Here is a 21,262-nt window from a genome sequence, read left to right on the forward strand (position 1 = left end):
TTCAAATGTCAACACCATTCTTGCAGTGCTCCAGGTTTGCCCGTGCTGTCAGACAGCAGCTGAGTCAATGGCTGTGAGCTCTTCAGCACCATCCTCAACAACTGCCACATCTCCTGCACCGCAGGACAGTCTCACTCACCTGCTTCCCGCCCATTGTGTCCAAATCTCTCATGCCCACAGTGCCAGGCTAGGGTCTGTCTCTGTCATGCTCCCTGCCCGTTAAAGGCAGCAGGGAAGCTTGATCTGTGAGACATCAACCAGCTGCATCTGCACAGGGAGTCACAGAGCAGGAGAGGATCCATGATGCTGTACTGCAGCTAGCACAGGCAAGTGCACTCCCAAGGTGCAGAATATTCAATGAGATCCTTTAAAAACGTTGTTTTCTTAGTAGCAGTCAGTGCAAAGCTATTGAGAACCTTTTCTCTTGGCAAGCTGTGAGGCTTGGCTGCCATCTCCTCTCACCTACTGAACCAGCCAGGCTTATCATCACCATCAACCCTCACCTAGAAGCAGAGGTTTGAGTTTTGATTCCAGTTTTAGCTGCCTTGCTGTAGCAGAGATGAAGACTTAGCTCCAACCTGCATGGAACGGCCTCTACTGAACCACAAAGCAGCATTCAAATACTGCTCCTCATCCCCCCAACTCCTGGTGTGACCCCAGAGTATACTATGAGGTCTCAAAAGGGCAGACACGCCAGGGCAGGGTATTTCCTCCAGTCAAGGACAACATGGACAACTGTCACACATGCACTGCTCCAGAGGCAGTATGCGAATAGCTACAAAATGCACGGGGAAGCCTGCAGTGTTGCTAGCTAATAAGGTCAATACAAATGACATCAATTCCTCTAGGTCAGAACGAATGACAACCGGGACATGCCACAGAAGGCTGCATGGAGAATTCACAGATGGACAGGCAATCTCAATTAAACTGTCCTCCCCTCCCATTCTCCTCTGAATTACTGCTCTAAACCCCCTTAATTATCTAAACTCAATTAGTCTTAGAATATTTGAAGCTTCCTGTTCAGACTAATTTCTCTCTCTTTCCTCATCTGGAGTGCTTGACTTGCATTAAACAACACTTAGTGCCTGTGGTAAGGAGAACTTTACAAAGGCAGGTCAGGACTTTGGGGTATTCACAATCTCCCCTCTATCCCTCCAGTGTCTGAGAAGACCATGCACTCAGTCGATGTGTATATCTATCCAGATGAAATTTCAGCATCTCTGACATGCTTTTTTAATATACCTTAAGCCAAACATTTTCATTGCTAGCAGCAACTATCATCCATTGCAGCTATTTTCACTCCTAAAGATTTCCGTATGTACTTTCCAAAATTACTTGCAAAGCAGTAATTTTCTATTATTGCTATTATTATTCCTGGGAACAAAAAACCATGGTGTTAATTCCAACAAAAAAGAACATCGGTGGCAAAGCAGATAGTAAGACAAGACAATAGAAGGAAGCAGTTAAAAGATTCCCTTTCATTTCAGCAATGCAGCTTCTTCGTGCTGACTGAACCTGCACGTTTTCATTCAAAGGACAGCAATAAAAATCACTGAATTCAAAGCCTCCTATTTTAGGCTCTGCAATGATGGAGACCAACACGAAGACTTCTCTCGCTGTCTATTTCTGTCATTTTCTATTACAGCCTTGTAAGAAAACTCAATCATAAGGTTTTTTACCTCTCCTGAAGTCTGAGTATCTTATTCTCCCTACAAAACATGCGTGAATATAGGGCCTTTTCAGGCAAGGGAGCCCATAGGATAATGGCCCCCACAGGGTTGTCGGTAGACTCACACCTCCAGGATTGGCTAGAAATTATTTGATCATTCATGTACGGAGCCAGACAAAAGGTTGTTTCTGTCCCCCCAGACAAGGTTTAGAGAAAAAAAAGTATTTTTTAGCAGCAATTACATGTGCACATGGACTTTTCAGCTTCATTATCTTGATTCAATCTGATTTTTAGATGCACCTGTGCAAAATACGTACTCTGAGTTGAAAATTAGCTACTTTAGCTTAAACCTATACCAAAAAAATCTTCAACTAACCCTAAAACTGTTAGTTTGCCTAACAGGTTGTACTAAATTAATGTCACATCTGTACTTAAAGCAGTTCACTGATGCCTCATGCAGGCAAACTCTCACGGATAGGAAACTAAAGCACAGACAGATTAAATGCATTGCTCAAGATTAAATAAGAAATCTCTGGGCAAGCCAGAACTGAACCTAGTCTGAGTCCCGATTCAGCACATTAACCACAAAGCTGTCTCCACTAGCGTACTTACTGCCTATGCTATGGTCGCTGTGTGGGATGGAATGCAAGCTGCTTTATGGAGAGCTCTACTGGGGAACCAGGCATCTCTAAGGTGCAGTAGCAGGATTACACTTTTCCTGTTTAAGAAGAAACCTCTCTCTCCAGCCCTCCACAAACACAAAATTCTTCTGGCCCAGAACTGGCTGGAAAACAAGAATTCCGTTTTGCAACTATTTTTGAGGGTTTAGCATTTAGTTTTATTCTTGCATTGGGATAATACTGAAATAGAAAAGTAGACATTTTTTTTTCACCAAAGCCAAAACAAAAAATCGGGGGTGGGGTGGGGCAGGGAAGGAATGTTTCTCTCCCATGTCCCTTAGAAGTGCTCTTATTGAGAATACTACCTATCCCCTGTACCCTCAGATTCTCCTGTCCTGCAGTCTCTTCCCTCCAGAATTTTTATCTCTGAGTGAAAAAGGTTTCAAAGAGACCAGTTTCATGGAAACAAATACATATCTACCTGAAGTTCTGCTGTTAGCATTGGAGTGACATTTTCTTTAGGCACGTAACGACAATAACAGGAGAAGGCGGCTATAAACCACATTAGCTCTGGGCCTCAAAATTCAGACCATAATACAAAGAATCACTTTGCACAGTCTATAGCTGAAAATGTCTTTCAGGCTTGCTACTAGGGAATGGCCCATTTACCTTTCCAGGTCACATTTTGGGTTTGGTTTTTTGGTGGGGTGTTTTTTTTGTTTGTTTTTTTGGTTTTGGGTTTTTTTCCTCTTCATAGCTGTTGATACACAGGGAAATGATTAAGCTTTTAATTTGTTTTGTAAGCTTTTAGGCTGCAATCTGACATACATTTTTCATATGAACCAGGCAATAGCGTAACTCCTCTTTCAGGTAAGTATCAATTTTTTGTGCCTATTTCACCTTTTACAGGGCATCCATGTACAGAGTTTGGAAGAATGTAACTTAGGTTCACTGCGCAGGTATGTTCCCACTTTCCAAAAGCCCAGCTGGGCTCCAACAGCTATCACTGAAAATACCAGGTTGTCATTTTATCAGAGAAATTTCTGCAGCATCAAACTTCTATATAAAGTCTGGCCCTACAGGTGTAGGAAACACTTTAGCTAAAATGCTATCGCTTAAGCAAATTATAAAAACCTGTGAATGCTGATTATTTCAGCACCCAGACAGGGATAAGAAACCTTTTGGCTTTGACTTGGATAAAAGACTCCTCCTTTCACCAATAAAACATTATGGAAAAGACTAAAGTAAAGCTAAATGATATTACCCAAAGTTATTCTAACAGCTTGTAAAGACAGATGAGAGTCATTACATTATTTATGCACACAAGGGTACCGGGATAGACAGGATTAGATGATTTACCCAAGATCAAACAATGAGTCAGTGACACAGTTTTCTGCTGTCCAGTGAAAACACGGATGTACAGTAAGCCGAAAAGAATTCATTTATTCCCCATATCAAAAGGATAAAGGAGAGAGCATTCCCTCGGCTATCCGAGCTCATGGTTCCGACAAGTGTTGATAGAACTGAATTTGGCAAGCAGGAAATTAGCTGCACTAGTCACATATGCAAAGCATTTGCTGAAAACAAAAATCTCAAGTTACTCAATTAACAACAGTTTTCACTTGCTGAAGCCACAGACCTATCTATCACAGCAGCAATTTAGTTCTTGCTGCTTTCTGGAGAAGTTAGGATACAACCCATTCAGTATTCATGGCACAGCATAATCAGCCAGGACATTGTGCAATGCCAGTCTTGCCTCATGTCTGCATTCAAATTGCATGAACTGAGTTACTTGGTTTCGGTCAACACCAGCTTGGATGGTGGGATTCTGAATTGTTCATGGATCAGATTGGGCTGATAGGATCAACACGAAGAAGGAACAATTCATCTGAAGGCTTGTCAACCCTCAGAATGCCCTGAAGTGGGCCATATCCTGCCATAAATATTTGCACAAAAATCCTGCTGACCTCAGTGGTGGTTCTCAGTACAAAATGATGGCAGGATGTGGTCACAGCGATCCTTCTAATAATAGGTTTTCCATTGAGATCAATGGACATTGGGCCTCATTTCATTGCCAAAGCTTGGTTCTGAGCTCTAAAGAGAGACATTGTTTTCCTGCAGCAGGGAGCACACAATTGCCAAATTTACTTCTGGCAAAGGCAGAGGTTTATTTTTAATGCTGAATAACACCAAAAATGTCTGATATTAATTAAGAGAGTGCCTTCCTTCTGCATATCTAAAAAAAAAAATCTTCCAATGTTGCTGTTGGAAAGACACACAGAAAACATTAATATATCCATATTTAAAGTCAGACATAAAATAAGCAAAAACCACTTTTCTGTTACCTGAATGCAATTCTAAGGTGAGTTCTGCATGCATGGAAGTAGCAGGTGCTCAGCTCTTAACAAAAGTAAAGCCAATTTAATACAGGTGTTAAAGACCCAGGCCCCCAAATAAGTTCCTCACAGGCACATTCCTAAGTCTGTAGGCAGCGCCCTTAACTCCATTTTTCCTGAGCCTATCCCTCCTTTAGTGTTCATTACAGCTTTGATGCCTATATGTAGAAATCCTTATCTCCAGGATGCTAAAGGATGACTAAATGTTTTCCAGTGTTTTATTCATTATCTCAGTTCAACTTAAACTGATTTTAATCTTGTGGTTCTGCTACAAAGATAAGCAGCAGCCTGCCAGGGAAATAAGCATTTCACAGGTTAACAGCACAACTCTTCTCAAGAGGAAGCAGGCTTGCTTTCTGCCTTATTTTCTGGAAAATGTTAAAACAATAAAATGCATGAGAAGCAGTGGAGAACAAGTTGTAAAGGAGCTAATTTCCTGCTTGCAGCAGCTCTGATAAATTTCAATCTGGGATGACAGGGGCTGCGAGAGCAAGGGGAGGGACAGCTCTCTTCCTGGAAAGCCAGACAGGATAGGATTGATTTGAGACATCTTCATAGCCAGAACAGCCAGTATTGGCTAATCATCAGAAATCAGAGACTTCAACCTACAGAGAACAGAGAGCAAGGAAGACATCTGAATCAAACCCTCAGGTTCCAAATGTGTAAACTAACAAAACAGTAACACACACACACAACAAAAAAAAAAAAGCCCCTGCTCACACACAAGCCTTCCTGGAGACTGACAAATGCCAAAGGAAGTGCCAGTGCCCTGACTAACAAAAGAATCCTGAAACGCTGCAGGCTCCAGTGCCAGCAGCGGCAGAGCCGGCACCCAGTTGAAAGTGGGTGGCTGCCTGACACGGCTGCTGCCGGATGGAGCAGACAGCTCAGCATGAATCATGGGGCAAAGGATTCCTTCAGTCCGGGAGGAATCGGTACAATACACAGGCTGCCTGCTGTTTGCTGTCTTTTTTTTTTTTTTTTTTTTTTTTTTTTTTAATACTCCTGACTTTGAGAGACCAGCCGTTTCCTTCCTGATGTGCTACGTGGGCGTGCAACCGGGAGATGACTACTCATTGATGGCACTGTGCGTATGTGAGCGGCTGCATGAACGCGATAGTGAGAGGTGCCAGACTGAAAACCCCCAGGGACTGAACTCTCCCAGGTAGTCCACACAACCAACCACTGCTTTCAGTGGCTACTACACAGCAGATCTCCCATCATCACCTTCTCAAAGGGACCCCTTCACCAGGTCATGTGCTTTAGACACACACACACACATACACAGAGGAGATTACTATGAGTCAACCCCACTGCAGATTTAAGACTTTTGGAAATCCTTCCTGGAAGGAGGAATGTATCTGTCTTCCTGGCCACATGGCTGGAAGCAGGGCAGAGGGTCACAGAGTTTTCTTACACCCCCTCTAAAAATCTACAGGAGCACTTTAAATAGGGCTACAGGCAAAGCTGGCTTTGGTTTACTAAGCCCTCTTGCCCCAGAATGGGGAGGGGAAATACTTCTATTATGCTGACCATGTATCTTCACTCTCATCTCTGTATGTCTGGGAATTATTTGAACCAAGCCATCTTGAGCCTGGGAAACCACTTGAAATTATTCTCCCTGGCCATTCAGGCTTTTGGTCTCTCCATACACCCCAGGTCTGTTTCCGCTAGGTCCGGTTAACACGTAACAAGTTACCTTCTCTAAATACTTCAAAAGGCAGACCACTGATCACAGACACGAGACCACCACTGTGGAAATTGTTAAGTCCAAAAGACTAACTTAATTAGGCTCTATTCACTGCTATTACCTCTAGACATGTTCCACAGATACATTTTGATTTGTGCTTTCCATAGTATAACTCTCCTAAATATGTCAGAAAAAGAGAGACTGAAAACACAGTCAAAGGGAAAGTGATTTTTAATCAGATACATACTGTTCAATACTACTGGCAGTTGGAGTCTTTGCATTTATTTCAGCGGGCTTTACATCAGCTCTATCACCAACTGGCAGACTACTCTGAGGAGCAACTGTTTTAAAAGGTAGTCTCCTATGTGTGCTGCAGAACTGTCAATACGTAGAGAAGAAATGCAACTGAACCTATCAGAACAGACAATGCAAGAAAAAAGGTCTGGTCAAGTTGGCACCCTGCATCCCCAGAGCAGGAAGGCCACACCTTCAGCCAGAGCCAATGGCTTGACAAGAGTGACAGTGACATGCACCTCTGCTCACATCAGAAGGAAGTAGCTGACACTTTGACCTGACTTCATGTAAACTTTTTGTACCTTCTACTGCTGTGCAGCGGAGCTTCCAAGTTCAGTCATTGCCTAAGTCTCTTGCAGCATTGCTTAACAGTGATCTTCCATCTGCTCTTTCCCATTAGCATCAGTGACATCTTGCCCAGTTTCAATCTTTCTCCCTACTTTTTATCTTCCCTTTCTCCCATCAGTGAGTACGATGCACTCCATGTTTTATTCTTCTCCATTAATCCTCTTCTTTCTTTTCCTATACGTGCCTCCTCTGCAAAAGCAGAGGAAATCTCCTGGTGAAAGTCTGCCCCTGAGGACTGACTTCCATCCCTTTCTGTCCTGCCACCTTTCTACCACTGGAAATTCACCTCTAATTTAGCTGTAACCCACATTCATGATCTCAGCAGTATTTTCAGCTTCTTTGACCAGCCCTCAAAGCCGTTGCTGCCCAAATACCCCCTTTCTTCTGTCCCCCTCTTCTCTCTCTTCATTGAACTTGGCTTATCACATCCAAGAGATAACCTGATAATGCACAATTTATTCTTTTTCTTCTCTGCCAGTAAGGCTCTCTCACATCCTATAAAGAAACCTCTTATCTGCTTTCCCTTTAGCCTCCCCACTGATCCACAAATCAATCTGGTTTTCTTTTTCTTTACCCTTACATCTTTCTTCTGCTCCAGTGCTTATTTTCTTTCTCTATACAGCACAAGCTTGTGCAAATTTCTGCTAACTTAAAAGAACCCAAATCCATTCTTTCACCAGCTCTGCCTTTTCAAGTATTGCTCACTCTGTGTCTCCCGTCTCCCACCTCTTCCTTATATTTCTAAGATCACTGGGCTCACCATTGGCAAAAACATCTGGATTTCTCCTCTTCCAGGCTCATGCCGGATTCTGCCCAGCCGACCTCCTTCATTCCACTAAAATCATTCTTCCCTCAGTTTCAAAAGGCACTTGCCAAACTTTCAAATCAATATGCTATCTTTTGTCTCCCAGGCTTGTCATCCAACTTCAGCACTCCTAATCAAACTCTTCTGGAAGTTCTGTCATCCCTTAGCTTAGATGGTTCTTTCTCCAACAATTCCTCTTCTCCCACTCCCATCACTGTGCACATGTCCTAAGGAGGGTCATCCAATGGCTTTCTGTTACCCATCTTTTGTCAGCTTCAGTTTCCTTCTCTACAGAGAGTGCAAGAAGCAAAGAAGAAATCTCATCTACAGCTATGAAAAACATACAGCACTTTTACACAGACAGAAATCTTTCTGCACTCCAGACCTTCAACCCAAGTTCAAGTTCCATCAAATACATGCAGACAGCACCAGGAGGTTAGAGTTTGGCTTTAAAACAACAGGGAGGAATGTGATGTTCAAAGAAGAGAACATATCACTGGCTTGAAAACAACTACAAACATGCCCAATGCATATTATTGGCCATATTCTTAACTGATTAAATCTTTACCAGCTGAGAAATGTTTCAGAAGTACCTATTATCCTAAGAGTGGCTGCAGAGACAGTCAATATCCTTCCCTATCCTCACCCTTGCCTTTTTCCATTCACTTAATGAAACAGCTTGCAACTCACACTGCTCTTTATGCTTGTGTTTTTCATGACAATCAAGTCCAGCAACAGCAGCAAGTTAATATATTTACTTTGGGAAAGGGTGAAAGGAACAAGTTCTGGTTATGGTATCCCACATTTGGTCAGGATCCTGCTTGGCTAACAACGTGTGTATACTGATAAACGTCCTGGTTTACAGGCACACTTCCTGGTGCCTATTGAGCCATGCTCTGCCATGGCTCCTGAATCAATTCAGCATGGGTGAGCTGTGGGTAGGGGAAAGTTCACAGTTAGTTGCTCACTGCTAACAGAAAAATGGTTTAGAAATTATTTACATCAAAGAAGTGTGTCTCCAGTGCCTAAAACCTGTAATGGTTCCATTGTATTTTTTTAACAGGTGATTCGCTTCCACTAAGTAGTTCTGATCTTGTTGAGAGTGAAGTACATTGCATCTTTGTGGAATGACAATATATCATCCCTTCTACCCACATTATTTTTCCTTCTGCTTAAACCACACAAAGACATTAACTCAGGGGTCCTCAAACTTTTTAAACAGGGGGCCAGCACGCAGATTAAGTGGCAGGCAGTCATCTGCGGCTGCTTGGTTTCCCCCCCCAACCCCCGGCAGGGGGTGGGGGGTGGGTGGGGGGTGTCTGTAAATACCGGGGGCCGGATTGAGGACCCTGAGGGGCCGTAGTTTGAGGACCCCTGCATTAACTGATCAATGATCCATCGGTCACCAATTAGAAAAACCTGGAACAGTACACTATGTGCAGCAGACTAAACAAAGTAAAAAGTAAATCCTTCACATCTGTATTTCCACTGTCTGAAAATTCACTGATTTTGACCTGCGACAGGAGAAAAGTCCTTATATAACAACACCACATGAACAGTTCTCATCCCATTTCATATGAACAATTCTCATCCCATTTCTGTGGTTTCAAAAGTATAATACTCATATCCTCAAAAGTATCACTTAACTTTATCTCCACATCCTACAGTGATTCAGTCTTTGAAAAGAAGAGTTGCGCTCTGAGTTCATCTGACATTTCCAAATTTAAAACGAGGCTGAAGTAGAGTATTGGCATTTACAACAAAACCACAGCATAGTAGTTCCATAAACCACTCCTCCAGCTTCTAAGACCCAGTTGCCTTCAGTGGACCACCACTTCAAACCTGAACTTTGCTGACTAGCTTAAAAATTTGTTCCTGGTATCATGTGACAAGTTTCTGAAGCTCACATGTGTAATGGGGTATTTGCTGCTAGTATGAAAAGAAGAAAAAAAAACCCAAAAAATATAGTAGAACATGAGGTTCCAATTGTCTGAAAAACAGTAACATCTGTTAGAGTCATGAGCAGTTGATTAGCGGAGTTCATTTTTAGGGTAAGGCTTCAGTAGATCAGCTCTTCTATCTAAGTATATCACTGTAGTTGCTGGAAGCATTACAAAGAGTTACAAAGAATAGGCGGGAGAGATATAAACAATTTCTTAGGGTGCTAGTATCCTTAAAAGCCAACTATAACGTATTGGTCTTCAGCACTGCTCTACATGATACGAGCATGTGAAAATAACAGCTGTACTTAAACCTTGCTTTTATCCACAACAGCTAAACATCTGCCAGTCTTTCAGTTATAAACCTATACTATTTTTGAAGCTTAGAACTACAGACTGTAAAAATTCTTTTGGAAGATAAAACACAACATACAAGCTGTCAGTCTGAGCACACTTCTTACTTGCAAAATAATCACACCAAGCAGGGTTCAGTCTACCAGTGAAGACAACGACAAAAACATCAGTTGCTTTTTAAGATGCTGCTTGGATATGAACGTAAAGCTTTTCCAGCTCACTGTAGTAACATAAGGATTCACAGCTTGGAACATTTGCACAAAAAGCAGAGGTTAATCAGAAATGCTAATTTGGCCCATGTGCACTCTAAAGCTCCAGTGAGATTGGATAGATAGCTGAGCTGTATATACTACTTTCATTAAGGCTGCTGCTGCAGATCTGTGTTTATAACACCACAAACCTTGGCACCCAGGAATACAAGAAACCACCAGGAAGAAGATGTCTTTAAGGTTAAGCCTCCCTCATTAGCCTGAATATCTAATAGAAGGTTTACTAGGAATCTTCGACCTAGCTCTTGCTCAGTTCCTGGTGTCAGTGGCCTGACCTAACCTCCCAGTTTCCTAGTGCTCCATCTTCATCCACCTGTCACCTCATGCGTATTCCCCATCCAGGAATGGGGTACTGTTACATTAAAAATAACAACTAAAACTTGATAGCAAGCAATTTCACTTCCCCTTCCTGACTTTACTGACTATTTTGTCTCTAACAAAAACATAAAATAGCAAATACAAACAATGTGAAAGATCAGTGGGTTTTGTGTTCAGGTACATAGTTTGATTCAGCATACTGTGCAACCCTACTATGACTTTGGGAATACTGTTTTATTATACAGAAATTCAATGGTGCCCCCTTTTTATCATGAAGGACAAACTTCCAAGATGTTACAGCTACCTAAGAAAATGGCAGTTACTGAGGGATTGTCAGGGTTTTGAGTTACTTTTAGTCTACCCTAAAGCAGAAGAATCTCTTCACACTTTTTAAAGTAAAAATTGTATTTGACGGTGGAAATTATGATCAGGTGTCCCTAAAAAACTTGCTTCCATCTGAATAGATCCAACTTCTGCAAGTATTCTTCTACCTTTCAGAAGATATGGCACACCCACCCTTGAAATCCCTTCCATGCTTTCCAGTTCTCTGTAAGATTCTTCTTTTAATCTTCCTATCATTAAGACCCTATCATATGCCTGTTTTTTCTTACCTAAGCTTATAGGTAGGTGGGGAATTCACCTGAAAGCACTGTTCTTGAGATGCTAGTGAAGGCAGAGATGACCACTGTCTCTAAACAACAGAGCTGATTATCCTTCCCTATCTAACATGTAATCAACTTCCAAACCCACATGGTACAACATGCAGTGAACCTCTGTGGAGTGAATAAGGTCCAAGCATCAACCTAGTTTGGCTTTTCTAAACACATGTGAATCCTTTTTCTAGTGTTCCTTCCTGAGAAATACAGTCCAGTTGTTTCATCTGTTGACCTTGATGACTCGCTTGTAACTCGCCGGGACTCTTCCCTGTAACCCCACTGGGGAAGGAGCCCAGCTCACTGTGTAAACCCGGTGGGCTGTATCACAGTTAAAACACAGCCAAGCAGCCCAGCTATGAGTTTGGAAGTATGTGCAAAGCTTCTCTTGAAAACCCAGAACTGAACTGTGTGCAGACTACCTTGTTTGAGCTTCTCTATAGCTCCAGCAGATTCTCTGGGTTTTATTAGGTCCTCTGTGAGGGTGCAGTACCCTGGCAGATGCAAGGACTTTCTTCTGAACCACACAGCTCCTTCAGACCAGCTTGCTTTCTATGAATTAGACTGACCCTTTGGCTAAATTTAACTTCTGTGGAAAATGTACATTAATTTCTTCTCCGCTCCCATGCAGCCTAAGACTTCCTGTATGAGGTTCCCCGCTTTGTTTCTTCAACAAACCTTTTTACAACCTCTTCACAGTATATGTGAACTTTTGCAAACTAAACTGAACTCACTAGATGCAAGTCAGATAGAAGATGAAATTTAAAAACCTACACAGGCACAGCTGTATGCCTAATAAGCTAATTATTGACCTAATAAACTCAGGCCCTTAGCAGGGGTTATTGTTTCAGGCCACAAGCTACTTTAACATGAACACTTAACTTCTCTAATAGAAATAGTTTACACCTGGCTATCTTGACATATGAGCAGACAAAGCTGAAGCTCATCCATAGAAGACCAACAGACCTGCCCTAGGTCACTCCTATCAGGTCTAGAGACATTCACTCCCTTGTTAACGTCAGTAGGTAAGTGCCACCTTTTGTCCAAAACTGCAAAACAGAACTTTCCTGGATTGCTGTAAAGATTTAATGACTGACTTTGCTACTGCAAAGACCACTCATGATACAAAAATCGCATTGCATCAGCTTCCTAATATCATAAAACTCAAATTCATATCAAAGACTTGTGTTCACAAAATTATTGGTGCTGATGATGACAAGTTCTTAGCAAGAAGTAAGGGCTGAGATGAAAGATCTTTGGTGAGCCACAACATTACCAGAAGCCTCGGGGACTCAGATGTTAGCTTTCTCTCTGCCATTATTTATGAACAATAGAAACCTCTAAATGATCTGCTCATTGGTGAGTGAGCTGTGGTACAGCTCTGTGCAACTTTGCATCAGAGATGGAAGAAGATGCACTTAATCAGCATAGAATGACACAGAAGTGGAAGACACGGCTCCATCCCTTCTCCACATCACCCATTGTGCACACCCACAGTCTCTTAAATAGCAAATAGCAAACTTGTGCTACCAACATATAGTCGTTGCTAGTACTGCGACAGAAAACACACATAAGTATTGGATGAACAGTGGTTTGGGGATTTATCTCATTATTTGGCTTAATAAATAAATAACAGGATAAATAACAGCAACACTCAACTGCCAGGATCTGCCTAATTTCTTCCTTCTCTTCCTGAGAACAGATGGAAACAGCTCCTGTAGGATGCTTTGGACTAGGCAGAACGAAGTGAAGGGGCACGTTCCTTCCAGCACTGAAAAAGCCTCCAGGAGCCACAGAGCACACATTGCAGAGGAGAGACTGCTTGGTTTCGATGTCTGTATCCATTATGAGTAAGTCAGCGGTGCCCTGACAAGAAGGCCTGAAGAAATTGGGGCGTGGCAGCTGTTTGGCACAGTGAGAGAGGGCCCAGAAGCCTACACAGAGGGTTTCCTCTAGGACAGGCTAGAGTACAAGCCAGGGCAGGAGGTTCCTGTGCCACTGTGAGATGGGCTCCAGCCTCTGCCAGAGCTGTGTGGCTCGGCAGGGGGAGGGAAGGCAAGACTTGGCAACCTGGGCTGTCTCACACAGTAGCAGGTTTTGTTCTCCACAGGACAGCCTAAGCCCTATGTGGCATGTGTTCAGACTCTTCAGTAAAGGACTGCAGTCCTTGTCACTATCTGGTCTTCTGCTTAATAGCAGTGGACCATACCACTTAATTCATGTGGCATACAGGACTTGATGTGCCCTGATTTTCCCCCGCTCCAGCTGCCCAAATGATGGTTAGCAGGCTGAAGATGAGTGATGCTTGCGGGACTGAAAGTCTGCTGCTCTTTTCCCCTTGCAGCAGTCAGACCTGCCAGGCCCAAGAAGCTGGTGCATCTTCTTCCAGGACACCACTCCCACGCAGCACAGCAAAACCAGGACTGTGATTCACGAGTGGAACCACTTCCCTTGGGACAGATGTAATGGCTCCCATTTCCTGCCCTCTACCCTACCTAATTTTTAAGGTTCCCATCCGCACCACAAGAATCAAACAGCTTGCACAACAGCTACTGTCCTGCTGTAGCTTACGGCCCAACACTTCAAGGTGTTACTGGTTAGTACCTTTAAACGTTGGGCTGTACCCATTTGTGATGAGAGCCCTAGAAATTGCCCCCTTCCTTTTAGTAAACTCCTTTAGTATCATCATATGTTGCTCTTAGTGCCCATGAAAATACAGCTTATGGGGCCTGAGTGTTTAAGCACCCTGACACTGTTTTACTACTTTGCCTTTTGCATGCAGATGGCATATCAATTTGTACAACCTGGAGAATACAGAGAAGACATCTCACACGTCTGGAGATGATGTATTTTCCCTCCCCAGCCCAAATGAATCCTGAAGCCATGACATTTATAAAAGCTTAATCATACATTGCTAAGTTTTTGGCAAACCAGATCAAATATTCTTAATGAAATCTTTTTTAAAAGTGGTTAAGACACTCATGGTCTCATGGACTCCCGTGGACACGCTGAACACCCAGACCTGTGGCTAGCACTACCTTGTGTGCAAAGTGGCGTATTTGGTCTGAAGACAACATGACATCTGCTTACCATTTCACTTCAGCGGGACTGTGTGATTAGAGTTAAGCAGGTGACAGCAATCTGTGTTATAGCCTTTTCTGAAAAGTGACCATCTCAAAAAGGTTCAAAGTATGATACCCCAAAAGGAGATTCAAAAATAGCATTAACTGTTTTTACAATTCACAAGATCATAGGATAATTTGTGTTGAAATGGACCTCAGAAGGACATCTAGCTCAACCTCCTGCTCGAAGCAGGGTCAGCTATGAGGTCAGATCAGGTTACTGAAGTTTTAACTAGTCCATTTGCCTTTTGGATGTCTACTGCAAGCACTGAAGAGTTTGGTCTTTGTATTAAAACAGAAGGATTTGCACTTAGTGAAAAAGAAATGGTAACAGTCTCAGAAGTGCCAATGAATATGATCCAGAGGCTACCAATAGTCAATTAATAACGAATGTTTTCTCAGTACTAACTCCTGAGTTTTGATTTCCTACGTACTATTTCAGCAACAAGAAGTAAGCTGAGCTGCAATGGCTGATTCTCTAAATTCTCTTAGTTTGATTTTCACAAGTGGCATTGACACTGACAGCTTAGAACACATGAGCTTGTAATGTTTACATCAAAATACACATACCATGAAAGTGTATTTGTGTACTGACCAAGTACACTAAATTATTAGCTTTACATAAACTACCCTCAGAGCCCATCCCTGGAACTAATAACCTGTTCATTAAAGTTTCCTTAGATTCTTAGTGACATTTCCTGATAATGGTCCCATTTATAAGCACAGATTACATTTAATATGCAGGGCTTTAACAGCATTAGCTTGTTCTAAAGTGTGCTTTGGCCAGTGTTATCAGAAATGTAGTTGAATATGGTTAAAGGGCAAATTCTGACACCTTTAGTCACCTTTTCCCACAACAAGTCTCACTGAATTAACTGGAGATCGATGATTAGAGAATGAACAAAGGGCTGAGACTGCACACAGGGCTAACACAAGGGTTACCATTAAACAGTGGGACTTCAGAATACCTCTGTGATTGAAGTGGCCCCAGGTTTTCTAAAATTCACCTTCAAAACCTTTACAAGTTTTCACTGTTTTATCAGCATGGTTAAAGCAGTGAAACTTTCTGAGGTATGTAGATTTATATTTTCTGAAATGTGATTTTACAATTCAACTTAATTCGCACACTAGAAGGAGAATATGTCCTTAATTTCACTATAACTGTGTTCAAACAAAAGAACACAGTTGGAATAGTCTATAAAAAAAATACTAACATCACTAAAGCTGACAGAGTTTCTCTGCTACAAATTTGTACGTAAACAAAGACTAGCAAGAGCCCCATGCAGAGCTGCTGCGTTTTGGACTAGGAAAAGCAACACAATCACAGGTTGAGAATGGCACTACTGAGCATGAGATGGGGGCTGTTAATTCAGACTGACTGTAGTTCAGGTGCATTCAAGTGCTTTGTGTATATAGGGGACTTTTTATAAAAATCATAAAATGGTTTGGGTTGGAAGGGACCTTAAAGTTCTGACACCCCTGCCGTGGGCAGGGACACCTCCCACCAGCCCGGGTTGCTCCAAGCCCCATCCAGCCTGGTCTTGAGCCCTGCCAGGGATGGGGCACCACACCTGCTCTGGGCAGCCTGTGCCAGTGTCTCGCCACCCTCACAGTAAAGAATTTCTTCCTAATATCTCATCTAAATCTATCCTCTTTCAATTTAAAGCCATTTCCCCTTGTCCTATAGCTACAGGCCCTACTAAAAAGCCCCTCTCCACGTTTCTTGCAGGCCCCTTTAGGTACTGAAGGGCTGCTATAAGGTCTCCCCAGAGCCTTCTCTTCTCCAGGCTGAACAACCCCAACTCTGTCAGCCTGTCTGCACAGGAGAGCTACTCCAGCCCCCAACACACCTTCATGGCCTCCGCTGGACTTGCTGCAACAGGTCCATGTCCTTCTTATGTTGAAGGCCCCAGAGCTGGACACCATATTGCAGGTGGGGTCTCATGAGAGTGGAGCAGAGGGGGAGAATCACCTCCGTCAACCTGCTGGCCACACTTCTTTTGATGCAGCCCAGGATTCAGTTTGCTTCCTGGGCTGCAAATGCACATTGCCAAGTCATGTTGAGCTTCTCATCAAGCAATACCCCCAGGTCCTTCTCAATCCATTCTCCACCCAGCCTGCATTTGTGCCTAGGACCTTGCACTTGGCCTTGAATTTCAGTTCAGTTCTAACAGTCAAAAAATTCCTAAATTTCTCTAAAATTTCTAAAAGACCTTGACAGTTTAGTCTGCTTTAATGACACAGTATGGAAGACAGGACACTTTGCAGCAAAGATGTTCTTCACTTTAAAAACTACATGTGGGCACTTTCTGAATTCAGAATAACTAGTGTACTTCTAGCAGTGCTCCCACTATCATTTCATGTGTGTGTCTTCCCAACAACAGACATCCTTCAAAGCTCTGGGTCACAAAACATGACACACTGTGTATGCTGGGACCACTACCAACAGCTGGCCAAAAATCCTAAGGGGAAAAATTTCTTTATTGAGTGGTATTTCCCATATTCCAGCACAACCTTTCCCGACTACTCCTCTACCTTGTCTGGCAGAGGCAGGAGCATCCCTTTTCCAACCAGGATTTATTAAACAATCCTGTGCTACATTTAGTGTCCAAAACCTATAGCTGTAAATCGTTTTTCCTCCTAAATTATCAAATTCCATAGTCGTTGGTCAGACATGCCATCTCCTGTCTCATTGTACCAGAGTTGCTATCACCCGCTTCCTTATTGCCCAATCAATGTTTCTAATTGCCCTCTTCCTTATTGTTTGATCTCTGTTTCTTCCTAAATAACTCCTTTACTACCATTCAAACATGTGAATAACTTGTTTTAACATGCTTTACATGACAGATGTATTGAAAGAACAAGCAGTATAAAAACAACGTTAGAAAATTCACAACAGATCTCAGCCAACAATGTGCATTAAAGGAGTACATGGCATTTTCCCTCTTTTCTTTTCTAATCTATACCATCAGAACTGTTAACCCCACCTACTAAATCCACAGGCACACACCTAGCACTGGTACAAAAGGAAAATGAGCTAGAAAACACCTTATAATCTCAGAAAAAGAGAAGATGAGGATGGTATGACAGATTCATAAAGAGGAGCAGTATTTCATCCTTGTAACCGTGGAATCCAGTTTTGTAATAATAATTGTTTGTGCTGCTGACTTCCTTCAACACCTGTGACCCTGCTTGTCATGGCCTCATTGCCTGCTGGAAACTTGGCAGAAGGCAAGAGAAGAGATATTAGGGAACAAACGCTACATCCTGAGAGAGGCCATAAAGTCCAAAGGTTGAACAGAATTGCCAGGAGCAGTCTGATAAACTAAGGAAGTATGTGGCTCTGAAGAGACAAACTGCTGTGCCCGAGTACAATATGTGCAAATGCCACGAGCTGCACCCCAATGTCTCGCACACTTGAAAGAGCACATTACCCAGGGACTTTTCCCAAGAAGCCCCCTTGAAAAAGAATTATTCTAAGCCCCTTTTTGAAATAAGTATGTGACCACACGGTGCACTGCACATGCCAGAATTTCACAGATCTTAAATTTGAAAAACACTCCTATTCTTTCAAATTAAGCTAGGATGATTTGTTGATTTAATAAAAAGAAAAAAACCCCATGTAAAACCCCTTCTGAATTAGCATATTCAAGCCTTTCTGAAATCTGGCTCCAGGAAAGAGCTTGTCCTTAAAAATCTATCAGACTGTAACTAAGCTTGTAACTTGGCATGTGAAATAAATAAGCCAATAATCAGATCCTTCAGAAAATTTCACTTAAACCTGTAAAAATATCTAATAAAATAATCAGCATTTGAAAAGGTTTTATTCAGGAGGAGAGTACAGCAGCTTTGGTTTCATGTCAGGAAGAGCACGGGGCATTAACAACCAAGTTTTTTTCCCCCCTCTTTCCTATCCACCACTCACTCAGTTACACCAGCACAACTTTTTATGAAGCCACACTATAAATCTGAACAGCAAACACTCTCCTGGCTTTCAGAATAAATCAAACCAAGCGCACAGCATGGCCCCCACACAGAACTGAGCAAGCACAAGGGAAGAGGCAGCGCAGGAATGGCAGCCAGCGGAGGGAGGAAAAAGGACATGAATTGCTTTGAGCTCATATTGCTGCTGAGTACTTTCTATTATAAAACCATAACCTAATATGCTTTCAAGACTATGGCTCTGAACAGCTTCACATTGCGCACCTCCTTCCCTACGCAAGACCCTACAGGGATCTATACCATTGCAGAAACGTGCCTGCGTGGAGAAGTTTGCAGGCTCTGACACTGCACTCTATTATACTTTTCATCATTCACTGAACGAGAGGATAACCCCAGCAGTGCTTGTAAACACAACAGCTTCCTCGAGAAACAAAAGCAAAATCCATAAGTACAGCTGTCCTTGTAAGTAAAATGCCTGACTTGGGAGGGCTGTCCTCCCGGGGGAGCTCAGCTGTGGGAAGCAGGAGCAAGGAACTGCCTTTTTAGGACTGTGGCTGAGCAGAGCCGGGAAGCGGGGAGGCAGGAACGGGGCTCCCGCAGCAGCTCGCTGGCCTAATAAGGAGAAAGCCAGGTATTTCCCCAGGCCTGACCAGCACCCACACAGCCAGCAGCAAGGTAAGGCGAGGCAGGGCCCCCCAGCAGGGCTTGGCCCACCACCTGCCGGGGGACCCTTGGCCACAGCCACACTCCTGCTCTACACCCCTGCTGTCTCTGGCCTCCCAGCATTTCAAATAGGCCTTATTAGGAAGCGGAGAAGCTTAATTAATTGAAAGATCGTTTTCAGATCTGTGAATCCAGATGGTTTGTGGGTGAACCGTACTTGATTTTAATGTGACATTTCAAGGCATTCAAGGCAACATCTTGGAGCGCGAGTCTCTACTGTCAGGCATCTTTTTAGCTACCTGCATGAGAGGGCAGGTTTTCGGAGGTGATGAGCAACTGGATTTTCAGAATACTTTAACAGAAGGGGCAGAACACTCAAAGCCTCAGACACTCAGCAATTTTTTTTAAGCAAGCTTTAGGAACACACACGATTAAGACTCCTCCTCAGTTGCCTAAAAATTAAGGCTGCTTGACAGAAAAGCAAAAAGATTTTACATTAATTCAGTTTAAGTTACATTTTGTTTTATTACCTGTTTATTATTCTAGGGACCAAAACAAATAAAACCACTTCAGGCCAAATCCATCTATATAGGGTACGTGTGTAAGAATCCCTGCCCATGAACTGTCCCATATTGCTCTTTTTACTTTCCTGACTCTAGTTTTATGAAGTAAAAAGAGAAGGCTGTGAGCAACATAGGAAAAAAGTACAATTTCCCCCCAACAATATCCATTTTTAAATTTGATTTTTAAAACTTTCTCAGAAAATGGCAACAAAAATGGAGTGTTCTTGAATATTTTGTTTGCGGGGGAAAAAAAAATAATTTTCCTATAGATGTGGTTAAAGAAACATAAATTACAGTATAACATTAAAATAAGACACTACCCATCCAGGAACAATACAACATGCCACTTCTGAATATAAAATGGTTAACTGAAATTCAAAGAATTACCCACACCTTTTGCCATCACAGTTCCTTGAGGTTAAACTTTGATAACTGCCTGTCTTGAGATGCTGAATAGCATAGGTTTAACTGAAAGCAGCAACTGTTACCCTAGAGATATGAGAACGGCTTGGTAGTTTTGATCTGTACTACTTTTTGAATCCACAGACAAATATCTGCTCTACATCATGAACTACTGCCATCATTAATGCCTTCAAGTAATAATCGCAGCAGGAAGAAAAAAAACTTTGATTAATCTTGCCACATCCCACTTGCAACATATTGGCAAGAAAACATGGAGGAAGTACTAATTACCCATGGATAATGACAGGGCATCCGTTTCTAGGATTCCTTATGAGACTCAGGAAGAAACGAGGCAGGAGACAGCATAAAAAAATTACATTAAGCAATTGAAAAGTATCTAGATACGGGACAAACTTATTCAGCATGAGCTCAGATATTGTGTAGGACTTTCTCCAGTTGTTGATTGGGCTGGGATTACATTTCTATAGCTCCAAAGGAGTGCTAGGGAAGGGTGATTTTCATAAAAGGAATAAAAGTTTTGACACCAGGTTTCATAATGTAAATTCATCCTTTAAAATAACTTGCTTGCCAAAGTAGTTCAGCTGCCAGAAAGGGAGAAAAGCAGGCAAACTATTCCCTTAAAAGCAATGACTGTGCTATGCTGCTCAGGTACACAAGGCATCGCTCCAGAACCAGGGAATGTTGGCTCATTAGAAGCAATTAAAAAAACTCTGAGGGGATTTTAAAAACAACAACTTCCAAAAACAAAACATGCATATATACCACATGCATTTGTTTATGCAGCTGTAATGAGTGATGAAATCCATTTATGAGCTGAAGTCACAAGATTCTAAGCAGGTCTTTGTTTAATCTCAGTAAGTCATGACATTTCCCTACTACTTATATTAATGTGACTTGGATGAACATTTTCAAACTTACGCACTTGGTTTTTAACAGTGCTTACCAGTCGCGCTTCTCATCTGCTTTGCTGGAGACTGAATAGTCTACTTCAGAGCCCCCACTTCGATTAAGGATCCTAAGGACAGATATAGAAGTCTTGTTTTAGTTTAACATATGCCTGCAATTCTTGAATTCAGCAGATAGTCTGCAATTCTTACTCAAACTGAGACTCTGCAACCTGCAAAGGGTGTAAATAAAAATCAATGAAACCATTAGTGGAATGAGTACTTACAGCATCAGCCCTTCTATAACCA

The 21,262-nt window shown here is 42.4% G+C and overlaps 1 protein-coding gene across 10 annotated transcripts in view; it reads right to left on the minus strand.

Moving 5' to 3' along the window:
- The window catches only part of FGGY (FGGY carbohydrate kinase domain containing), a 325,624-nt gene that overhangs the window by 262,807 nt on the left and 41,555 nt on the right, over positions 1-21,262 (minus strand). For 7 of the 10 annotated variants that reach the window (XM_056356585.1, XM_056356576.1, XM_056356578.1 and 4 more), the window contains one exon: positions 21,013-21,084. The exons of the other annotated variants lie outside the window; for them this stretch is intronic. The gene's annotated coding sequence lies outside the window, so the exon portion shown is untranslated. The remainder of the gene's footprint in view (positions 1-21,012; positions 21,085-21,262) is intronic. 10 annotated transcript variants of the gene reach the window in all.

This window comes from Falco biarmicus, chromosome 11, assembly GCF_023638135.1.
Source record: "Falco biarmicus isolate bFalBia1 chromosome 11, bFalBia1.pri, whole genome shotgun sequence".
Classification (NCBI taxonomy): Eukaryota; Metazoa; Chordata; class Aves; order Falconiformes; family Falconidae; genus Falco; species Falco biarmicus.